Source organism: Lacerta agilis, chromosome 5 (genome assembly GCF_009819535.1).
Source record: "Lacerta agilis isolate rLacAgi1 chromosome 5, rLacAgi1.pri, whole genome shotgun sequence".
In the NCBI taxonomy this organism is placed as follows: domain Eukaryota; kingdom Metazoa; phylum Chordata; class Lepidosauria; order Squamata; family Lacertidae; genus Lacerta; species Lacerta agilis.
In genome coordinates this window covers 59603117-59615149 of record NC_046316.1, presented here as the reverse complement: position 1 = coordinate 59615149, position 12033 = coordinate 59603117, and positions in this window count along the sequence as shown.

Here is a 12033-nt window from a genome sequence, read left to right as displayed (position 1 = left end):
CAGAGAACTCAAAGTGATTTGACTCTACATGTTTTGGGCTTTAGGCTCTATCCCTGGAATGAATCGCCTGTATGTATAACTGTAATATTTGCACAAGTATAACAGCACAATAATCATAATTTGTGAGTGACTCCTAAACAACAAATGTTCAGCTTCAAAGCCCTCACTCTGTACAGACATGAATGTTTATGAATTCGGATGCTATTGGTTGGGTTTTCTAATTTTAGAAAAGGAGGGGCATCTCCAGAAATAAAACTTTCTCATGCAACATTTGTGTGTTTGTAATGTAAACTCTGGTTGCCTGTTTGTGTGCTTAATTTTTGAATTTGAAATAATTTTTAGTAGAGGGAAATGGAAAAGTTAAAAAAAATCAAAAGTCAACTGCGTGTATGGTATGTTGTTATTCTGAACGCATGTAAGGTATGATCTCGGCAATTTTCATGGTGAAATTGGCTCTGCATAAATATATTTATTTTTCTTCTGTATTACAGAATGTATGTACTATGCTGTTTAAAAACATTCCACATTATCTTTGCAAATCCATGCAAAGAGGAAGGTCAGTCCCTGAATGAATGTGTATGTGAGCAATGAAAAGCATACCCATTCATTTCAGAATGAATGGATATTGAACTGAATGGACCCCACTCAGTTAATGTTTTCATTTCTTGTAAAACAAAGGCTCACCTCTATTTTGAATTTTTAATCAAATGATTAAACAAAGAACTGGAAAATACAGTGGTACCTCAGGTTACAGACTCCGCTAACCCAGAAATAATACCTCGGGTTAAGAACTTTGCTTCAGGATGAGAACAGAAATCGTGCAGCAGCGGCACAGCAGCAGCGGGAGTCCCCATTAGCTAAAGTGGTACCTCAGGTTAAGAACAGTTTCAGGTTAAGAACGGATCTCCAGAACGAATTAAGTTCTTAATCCGAAGTACCACTGTATGCAGAAGGTGTGGGCAAATGTCTCATAACTGATCACCTACAACAGAGAAACGTCTGCAATTGTACACTCCTTCTGAAGGTTTGGTTACTGCAGGAAGGTTTGCCCTCTTTAGTATGATGCTAAATCTATGGGCAGGGGAAGCATGCACATAAGTATTAAACTCTCCCTTCCTTCTGGTGTACACTGAGCACAGCCACAACTGCAGAAAGAGTACTGTGCCAAAAACACAGTTAATTATGGACGTGGCATGGAAAAGACTAAGATGAATTAAATGTGAATCTGATCAAGCCCAAGGTCATGTTTAATTACCATTCTATACGGAATCATATCAGAATATGGAGCACTATTACAAATAATATATTAATTAATATTATCTAGAAGAAAGTGCAACTGTGAGAGATATCCAACTAAGTCATACTCAAAGTACTCCCAAAGAAATCAAAGTCGGTTTTAACTGGTTTGTGCTGGGAATGGAGGAAGAATTTGCCCTGTTCAGAGTCTAAAATGGACTCACTTGACTTGATCTAGGCAGATCATGATCCGGATCAGATCAATAGTCCACTTCAGACTATGCAGTCCAGTAGATTCATATACGAGGCAGTCAGCATTTTTTAAAAGCTGAAAATCACATTTATGGCAGGGCATTGGAAGCTTTTTTTAAAAAAAGAAAAACATCAGCAACAACCTGAGGGCCACATCCCCTTCTGTATAACTTCACAGGGGCCACATGCCAGAGGTGGGTGGAGCCAGATTGTGTGTGTGTGTTTTTACAATCAAGTGTTCTATAAATTTTATGAAGTAAATAATAATAAAATAAATAAAAGTGAACAGACTAACAAATGAAAAAAGCCATTATACAGTAGGCTAGTTTCGACACCCACCCCAAACAGCCATTTCAGTCCTCCCTCCAAGAGAAGGAAGAGGCATTATGACAATTCCTTAAATCTGAAGTTCCACATCCCTGATTTGTAGCATCTTAAGATCAAAACTGAAACAAAGCTTTACAGGAATACTAAAAACCCCACCATATAGTTAAGGCTACAGTGTTGGTCTGCCATAGTCAAAACAAAATAAAAAACAAAAATAAAAAATTCCTTCCAGTAGCACCTTAGAGATCAACTAAGTTTGTTACTGGTATGAGCTTTCGTGTGCATGCACGCTTCTGAAGAATGCACACGAAAGCTCATACCAAGAACAAACTTAGTTGGTCTCTAAGGTGCTACTGGAAGGAATTTTTTTATTTTTTATTTTGTTCCCACATAGAACATTGGATCTATTTTATACCATCCATCTATGCAAACTGTCTGGATTTTATACAGTTTTATATAGTATTATACTATATGTATTTCTAAGGTGGCTTCATGACACTGACACATATTATCAGGATTAAGAACAAGGCATCATTTTCAACTTTAGCCACATGGTGGTGCTTTTTAACTATTTTGATGTGCAATAGAAAATGTAATATAACAAGCCCAATGTGCCCATGTGGCTGTGTAGTTTCTATATGCAGGAGGAAACTGTAACAAGTATTTGGCCATTTCCAATATCATTCTAGCAGAAATTTCACACCAGGGATGTGTGTGAGCTTATAGCTATTGCAGTGAACAGAAAGACCCACAGTTAATAAGAGGAGCATGTTAATGAGATACATATGGCTTGAAGTGAAGCTGCGGGTGAGGCAAGGGAGGAAGTGCTACACAGTAAGCAATAGAAAATAATCTGGAAGGAAGGACCACATAGTTCAGTGGCATAGTATCTGCTTTCTATGAAGAAGGTCTCCGGTTCAGTCCCTGGCATCTGCTGCCCGTCAGTGTGAACAACAATGAACCAGATGGACAAATGGTCTGGCTCAGTATACAGCAGCATCCTATGTCCCTTATGTAAAAATCTGTACACATATACCGCACACAGATACATTATTTATGTGTATTGCCTCATGGGTCCATTTCCCCTTCAGTATCTCCCAAACTTCCCTTTCCACATATACTCACCTATATATATTTACTCACAAACAGTGCTTTTTGTAGTGGCACTCAGTGGTGCAGAATACTGTCACCTCAAATTATTATTATTATTATTATTATTATTATTATTATTATTATTACTACTACTACTACTATTTTGCTGTCCGTGGCAGCCATTTTGTGGTGGCATCCATGGCACTTTATCAAGTATGAGTCCCAGCACCTCATTTTTTACAAAAGGGGGGGGGAGCAGTACTCACAAGCAACAGTACTCAAGCATGCCATTATCATACACAGTCAGAATTGGTCTAAAAATGGGCTAAAAGTTAACAGTGCTGCTGATCTTTCCCCCAGCAACAGAACAGAGCCTCATCAATTCCAAGGACTGATGCGTCAGCAGGTTTTTAAAACTTCCGGTTCTGAACAGGTTGAATGTTCTTTAAGTGCCGATCCACACTTCCGTTTGTCTCGTGCCTAGATAACACACATCTGAGCAGATTTCCCCTTGCCCCACACCTTTCCCAGGGAAAACCTGCTCTTTAGTGCTAAATGGGAGCAAACTAAAGAGAAAACCTGAGCTGTTATGTGCTCCGAATGAGAGCTCCCACTCCAGGGGAAAGCAGTGTGATACAAGAGGAAGTGTGGATAAGCCCTGATATTCCATAACAGCTCTGTAGCTTAGCCAGTGACTAGGAAGCATTCACATGTCAATCCAGAAATGGATGTAGGGGAGCATGACCGGTCTACCTGCACTGAGCTGCCAGGGGACCACAGCGGGTGTTGCAACAATGACAAATGACAGAAGGGGAGGAGTGGGGGGGGGGGGTTTGCGCCAAATTTTGGCATCGCAAAGGGCGCCGCTGAAATTTAAAAGCCCAAAGTCTGCCACTGTTACAATCGAACCAGATCTTTCATAGCAAAATCAATTCTTAAGGTGCAAGGACTGCATCCTGCCTTTACTCGAGTTGCTTCATTTCTTGGATGTATCTGGTTTCAGAGTAAGGCTGTGTGCACACCCCTGTTTGCTCTGCATTCAGTGCTCTTCCACCACTGCTTTGGAAAGCAGTGCACATACAATGTCAGGCACAAGCCATATCCATCCTGTAGCTATATTGTCATTTCTTATGGGATATTGCATTTTGATATGTTTTTTCCTGAAATCAGCCTTAGTCAGAATTGAGAAAAAGAATGACCTAGCTGTATTTTAAACATGCCCACAACCTTAAACTGGCAAAGCCACTCTTTTTCTACAAATCTGTATATGTTCTGTTCTTTGCTCCGATGCATCACCTACCTCTCTTCAGATAGGTTTAGTACCTTACAAGATTACCCCAAGCTGACTTGGGCTTCACAAATAAATGTAGATGTCATAATCATCATTGTACTGTATGCATTATCAGCTAAATATCTGGCATGTGGCCCCTTTCAGAGAAACAGCTATGATGCAGTAGGCCAGCTCTTGGAGAGCTGACTCAGAGATGTGGCCAGGTTGGAGGAGATAGTTTCTACTCTGTGCAGCCTCCCAGGCCTAATCAAGAATAAAGTTTAATTAGCCATTAGCTCAGCTTCTTCTGTGTTCCTAGATAAACAGCAGAAGACAACAGAGTCCACATTTAAGCATAATGTGCCCATTTTCCAGGGCACGAATGGGAGAATCTGATACAACAAATAGCATGTACCTACCAAATGTTAGTGATGCTGCCTTTACATCCAGAAGCCACTCTTCGGTGTATAGATTTCCCAAGGAATGTGGTACTGCATTAATTAAGCATCACTAAGGGTTGCAATATCCATCCCTTCAGCTCAAAACAAATAAGCGTGACACCTCTGAACACTAATTTCCAAGCCAGAAAACAATACATAACAGATGTTAAAGAGATCGTGCTACACTATGGTTGATTAGAGCAAAAAGCCAGATATTATCACTGGCTATCTCTGCTGCCAGCTGATGAACAAGATATGTTTTGACTAAGAATGCAACTCAATAAGCATCAATCTTCCTGGGTTTCATAGTTAGCTACAATACAGGCATGAATGCAAATAGTCAGACTTTCACGTTTATTGAAATGCAGCATCAAAATACGGCTGCATAACTGTATTTACTATATATATTGGAAAGTGGTTTCTCTGGCTGCTTTTCTGTTTGTTCAGATGCCTCTTGAGATATTGTCACCAAACTAGGCACAAATATTCCTGAGGTGGGGAAGTGGGTCTATGTTGATGTGTCAATGCCAGGCGCCATTTTTAATCAATATGGCAGACCGAAATGTCACTTTGGCATGACTTTGCACATTTTTTGACATAGATTTGGCTTGAGAGATCATCACCAAACTCAGCATGAGGGTTCCCGAGGTAGGGAGTGGCAGTCTTCAACACCAGGCAACCTATCAAATCAAAATGGTGGACTAAAACCTGACTTCACCCAATTTTGGGCATAATGGGTCCAAACTCACAAATTACACTCTCAGTATAATTAACAATCTTTTTGGGGTTTCTAAAAAAAATCCCAGGCAGCACGAGGCACACCCTGCTAGGCTCCTATGCTATTTACCTCTCAAGTGCCATGTTCCTCTAAACTTTCGCTTAACTGACATGATTCTGTTATGTGACCCAGTCCAACTCATATAAGAACCTAAGAGGAGCCTACTGGATCAGGCCGGTCACCCATCTAGTTAAACGTCATGTTTTCAAAGTGGCCAACCTGCAAGCCGGACATGAGCACAACAGCACACTGTCCACCAGAGATTCCCAGTATTTGAGGCACTATGCCTCTGACATTGGAGGGAGAACATAGCCATTATAACTCCTAGCTGTTGATGAATCTGTCAGTTTCACTTTCTCTTGTCACCTCATTTTTCCAGTCTTAACCCACTCTGAACATTTTCACATCAGTTTATGATCTTGTTTTTTAAAGGGGGAAATTTGCAGGCCTTTTAGTGCAAAGTTTCTCCTAATGACATTCCAGTCTGATACGTACACATTTTTGAAAGCCGTTGCCCCTAATAAAATGCATTACTTTATGGTGTTTTCACTGATTTAAGCATTTTAATGCATACTTTCCTCTAATACATGGGTTTTTTAACAGATCATTTGGTTGGAGAACAGCATCTCAAAATTCGGGCAAGTGCAGATTTTGAAGAATAGCTATGTTTCGGTTCGCAGATTGTTTGGGGAAGTGTGAATTAAGTAAATTTGCTTTAAATTCCAAATCAAACTGAATTCCTTCCCCCCCACCCCATGTGTAGTACCCAGATGGTGTCATTCTTGGACCTATCCTCAAGCAAGCCTTCTGAAGCAGGTTCCAAGAGAGAGGGAAAACTTCCCGGAATCCAAAGGATTTTCCTCCACCAACTGCTCATGTATTTCCTGTCTGCTTCTTCCCTTTCCCACATAAAGGCAGCAACATGCCTGTCTGAGCCTTTCACCCTCCAGCAGCATACATGCTGAGGGCCAAAGCAAAAAACAAAAACAAAAAAACCATGCAGCAGTGCTGAAGCAATTAAATCTCTTGCCACTACGCTATTCTGTAAAGTGCCCTGCGACCCAGTTTTGTCGCTGATGGCTGCTGCAACCCTACCCAGCACTCTACATTCCTTATCTCCCTTCCTACCCTTTACCTCTGCAAAGGTCCACAAGGAGAAGCCTTTACCCCACAGTGCTTTTCAGCTCGTGACGACTGAAGTCAATTCCTCCGTTACCTCATCAAATGCTGAAGAGCGCTGAGGGCTGAGGCAAACTACCTGAAATCTCTTCACCATGTGCTCGTCTGCAAGACAAGAGTCCACTCAAGCCTAAAGTTGTGTATTGTTTGTCGCTCCTCACTTGCCAGTGTTCCAAGTTCCAGGTGAAGACAGACAACATCAGTTTCTTTGTGACAGGAGAGGGCTGACGACCGACGCTTCTTTTATATTATACTCTTGATTTGCAGATGTAGAAGCAGAGCAGCTGGAAGCAGGGAGGTAGTATAGATGCTGACAGCCGGTGCTGTTTGCATCACTTCCCTCCCACCCACCCCTGCTCCAAAGCAACAGGAAGCTCTTGCAGGTTCCTAAGGCTGTTTCTCATCAGGCAGCTCTCCAAACTCACAGCTCCCCAAACTCTCCCCTGCCCTCACAGGGGGCCTCTTTTAGGGGTGTTAGCAAACCTTGAGAGATGGCCATGGCCATGGCTGGCAAACCTAGAGAGAAGGCTTTGCACAAGAGAAAAGAGTGACTATAAGATCACCACATTGCAACCCAGAATACTATGTTGTACCTTAAGGTTTCCCAATGAACTGGAAAACAGGGCATCCATGGCTCCTTCCACTGGTACTTTCCTCAGTCCAGTTGTATACTCCTGTTCCTTTTTGAGGCATGGCATGCCTAGATCCCAATTTCTATTAAAAAAAAATCTTGTTGTTTTGTTTTGCTTTCTACGTGGGTACTATTTCTTTTCTTTCTTTTCTTCTTTTTTGTGCCTTATCTTACTCTGTCCACTTGTAAGTATGTACTTTTTATCTTTCAATAAAGAATAAAAAATTAAAGGTGAGCGAGGCGACAGAAACAGGAAATGGAAATTCTGGGATGAAATGTATGTTCCTTATTTCCTACTGCATCAGGGAATCCTAGGAATCTCCAGGTTGCAATCTGGCAGCCCTAGACTATGATCACTTTCAAATGTCCTGCTTATTAAAAAGTCATCCTGACTTGTTTGCTGATATTCTCTACTTACTGAGTATTAATTCAGATTTGTTTACAGGGAAGTTAGACAATGGCCACCAAGCAAGTGTTCATTCCGCACTTACCTGTGCATTATCCTGTCACTTTCCTTATCTTGAAAAGTCCAATATTTGGGGGAAGTAGGTTTGTTACGCAAGACCTCCAAATCTACTTTAGTTGCACAACCTGAATTTCCCAGTATATGATTGAATCCCACCTGAAAATAGCAACAGTCCGGAAGCACCCAATAAAAAGATTACTCCTGGTATTATATATCTTCTGGTGTCTGAATCTGGTTTTTCTTATGAGTTGAATTGCCTTGTTGCAAAATTAGGATTTGAGTTCAATGCACACTACCTATGATCCACTGCTTGTATTAACAGCTAGAATTAATACACTGCACAATTATTCCATGTTCTTCATGTTCTCTGCATTTATAACACATCAGAGAAAAGGAAGGGAAGCAAAGAGATTACAGAATTCAAGAGAATAACTGAAAAAGAAATGTGTAAATCCATAGAAGACAATGTCAAAAAAGTGCAGACTGAAGGGAGGGAACTTACTTTTAATCGAGTTTAAATGGAGAAACAGGTGCCCTGATAATTCCTTTACACAAAGATTTGTTTGTAATGGCATTAGAAAACAAATTTAGCTTTCCCACAAGAGAAATAGAAAGGAACAAAAGCTTAATCCAAAATGAATTTCCTTCTTTCTGCAAAGATGAGATTCCAAAACAGCCACGAGACAATGAAATCCTATTACCGGCACATGCCACTGGGACTGGGGTAGGCCAGCACTCGGTGTGAAAACGCATTTCATGCAAATTGAAGATGTTAATATGTGGTGTGACTTGTAGCGTATTCTCCATTCAATAACACACCAAAACAAAAACAAGAATGCAGAAAACTGCCTTTGGAAATCTTTGGGTCTGATCCACAGCTGGTGTAATCTGGCAGAGCTCCCAAAAATCATAAATGATGAAAGTAAAACACACCCACCCTCCCACCCTAGTCCATTGTTTCTCTTTCTGACCAGAAGATGAGGGGATCAGGGGGAGGAATGCTAAATGCAAATGGTAGATGGGAAACTCAAATATGGGGAAGTCATGTTTCTCTGAGCAATGCACTAAGACTGTCACAGGATCAACACAACTTCTGCAAAGTAAGTCCCCTCCCAGTCACCTTCTAGAGCCCTGTGGACATGGGGAACATAGTAGACATTGTTTGCTTGGATTTTCAAAAAGCTTTTGACATAGCCCCTCACATCATTATTCCAGTTACAGGTAGGTAGCCGTGTTGGTCTGCCGTAGTCGAAAAACAAAATAAAAAAAATAAAAAAATTCCTTCCAGTAGCACCTTCGAGACCAACTAACTTTGTTCTTGGTATGAGCTTTCGTGTGCATGCACACTTCTTCAGATATGAAAGCTCATACCAAGAACAAACTTAATTGGTCTCTAAGGTGCTACTGGAATGATTTTTTTTTATTATTTTTTTTGATACATCATTATATTTATATGCCATCTTTCCACAGTTCAAGCTGTGCTCAAGGCAGCTTATTACAGTATGGGGGAAAAAAACCTGTAACTCCAACATTGACTACAACTTTAATGAGGCCTTTGGTTGATTGGCATCCAATACCCTTTTAAAATATGCCGTGGAAGGTGGGGATTATTGGATTGTTCTTGTTTTTATTTTGTGTTTTTATATTGTGAATTTATGTTGTGAATTGCCCTGAGACCTGCGGGTACAGGGCAGCATACAAATTTAATAAATAATAATAATAACATAGATAGCTTTTAAAGAAAACATTTAACCAATTCCTGCAAGAGAAGGCCACTGAAGGCTACTAGTCATGGTGGCTATGCTATGCTTTTACAGTCGGAGGCAGTAATGCTTCTGAGTAACAGTTGCTCGAAACCGCAGGAGAGGAGAGTGGTTTTGTGCTCGAATCCTGCTTCTGGGTGTCCTCCAGGAATCTGGTTGGCCACTGTGAGAACAGGATGCTGGACCAGATGAGCCATTGGCCTAACCCAGCAGAGTCTTCTTATGTTCTTAGGGCCAACCCAGCCATTAGCTAGAGTGAGACAGCTGCCTCAGTCAGCAGATGGTGGATGGCAGAGTTGAGGAGCTGGGAGGACAGAACGGTGTGTTCTGTGCAGCCTGCCATTCGTCCACTAATCTTGTTTGTAGTGGAGGAGGCTGTCCTATCACCGCTGTTGAAATAAGATTCAAATGCCACCCTGGTCAATTTCTGAATGTGAAATGGAGAGTACCATTTTCCCCTTTGGCAAAATATTTTGGACCGCTCCTTGCAGCAACTTACGAATCCGTTCAACGGAGTGTCCCAAATGGCCGCTGCTAAATCATCACTGCATATTTAGGCAGACCCAGTTTGTAAATATTGTGAGCCCGGCTTCTCCTGGTGTGAACTGGCATTAGTTGATATTCAACGCTAATTAGGCTGTGCTGATTTGCAGTCAGTGTGTGAATCCGCCTGACTGTTTAAAAATATTTGTGTGCGCATTTCGTTTTCCCACTTGGCACTTCTCTCTTTTTGAAAAGGCTGGGTCTACCAATGAAACCCTCTTGCAGAGAATATAAATGATAGCTGAAATTAAATAATCAAATGGCACCAGCACCTACCCTTGGAAACAGAACAAAATTCGCCAAAATAATGCACTCCATGAAAAATAAAGGAAAAGAGAAATGCTATCAAGTTTGTTCAGCTGGAATATCTCACCAAGAGAGCTCTGCTCCTATAATATTTGGGCCAGAACCATGTCATAAATCTTAGGGCTATTAACCCAGTGTCTCATTCATCTCTGCTCAGCTATAGAAGAGCAATAACCTTGTCACTACAGGAAGGGAGATAGAGGCTTTTAATTGCACTGAGATTACAGGAAAGCTCTTATCTTATAGTCCAATTTGTAACTGCAGATACAATTCTTTGCTCAAAGTTGGTGCCAGTCTATAGTGCCCCTTACTTAATAAATACTTCAAAAGTTTGTGTCCCCTGCAGAAAAGACTGCTGCATTAAGTTCTCTTTGTAGAACCCAGTGCTAAGAGATGCCCTGCGGTCGTGCTGCTGAAGTAGCTGCATCACCACATATCCATGATAAGAGGGCTAGGTCCACCAAAACATCCCATAGTTCCTACTGGAACTTTCAGGGTGTACTTTGATGGTGACATAGACGTAAGGAAAGACTTTCCATTCAGGTGTACCCCTCCTTTTCTGATTCTGATTGTATGAGGAGGCACTGAATGTGAACCTGGACTTCCCCCACCAATATTTTGCCTTGCCACAACCACTGTGAGTTGAATACACCAAAAGTGGGGCAGGGGAGAGAGACAGTGTTAGGAACATGGCCGTAGCTAGGGGGTGGTGAGGTCGCCCCCCGACAGGGGCGCAGGCGATGGGGGAGCACAAAATTGGCTAAAATATGTTCATAAATATAAATATTGATTATTGCCTCATAAGAAATGGCTTTAAATAAAGGGTGAATTGAATGGGTGGAAAAGAGGGGGGGGGGTTGGAGGAGAAGCAGAAAGAAGAGCTAATTTGTCCGTGGCTAGGGAGTGCAATCTGGACGGTTCTGCCTGGGGCACAAGATCACCTATCTACAGCTCTGGTTAGGAGCCAGAGTCAGGAGTAGGTCAGCAATAAACTAACTTCACTAGTGTCAGAGAAGTTAACTCTCTATTCAATGAAACCAAAATAGTGCAGGCCTAGTGATCCCAGCGTTTCCGTGCGCTGCTCAGGTTCGCCAGAAGCGGCTTAGTCATGCTGGCCACATGACCCGGAAGCTGTCTGCGGACAAACGCCGGCTCCCTTGGCCTATAGAACAAGATGAGCGTGCAACCCCAGAGTCGTCCGCGACTGGACCTAATGTTCAGGGGTACATTAGTGATCCCAGCAACTCTTCCCCAATGAGGCAGTTGCGAGGACTGAAAGTCCCTGCCCTCCCGCTCCTCTCTAAGGCTCCTCCACCTGTTCCTTCCCCAGCAGCCTAAATCTATTCTCTCATTGCTTTGCCCTCCTGCATGTTCTGGGAGACTGGGTGGGAGGGGAACTGGTTGCAGCAGGAGGGGGAGGAGCCGAGGAGGATCCCTGAATTCTTCAGCCACCTGCCTCATCTCTGTCTCCTCCCTCACCCCGCTTCTGCCTCTGATTCTGGACTGCTCTCTGCCACAGCCTCTCCCTGCTCACCAAACCCTGTTGCCTCTTCAGCTTCCAACACTCCTCTGCTCCCAGTCCACTCCCTCTTCTCCCTCTGACCACGCATCATCATCCCACCACCAATCCCCTGGCTCTGAGCCTTCTTCCCCTGGGGGTTCCCCTGAGGGTTCCTCAACTGGTGCCTCCCACCACTCCTCTGCATCCAGCGTCCATGACAGACAGACAGACAAGCAAATGACTCCTTGG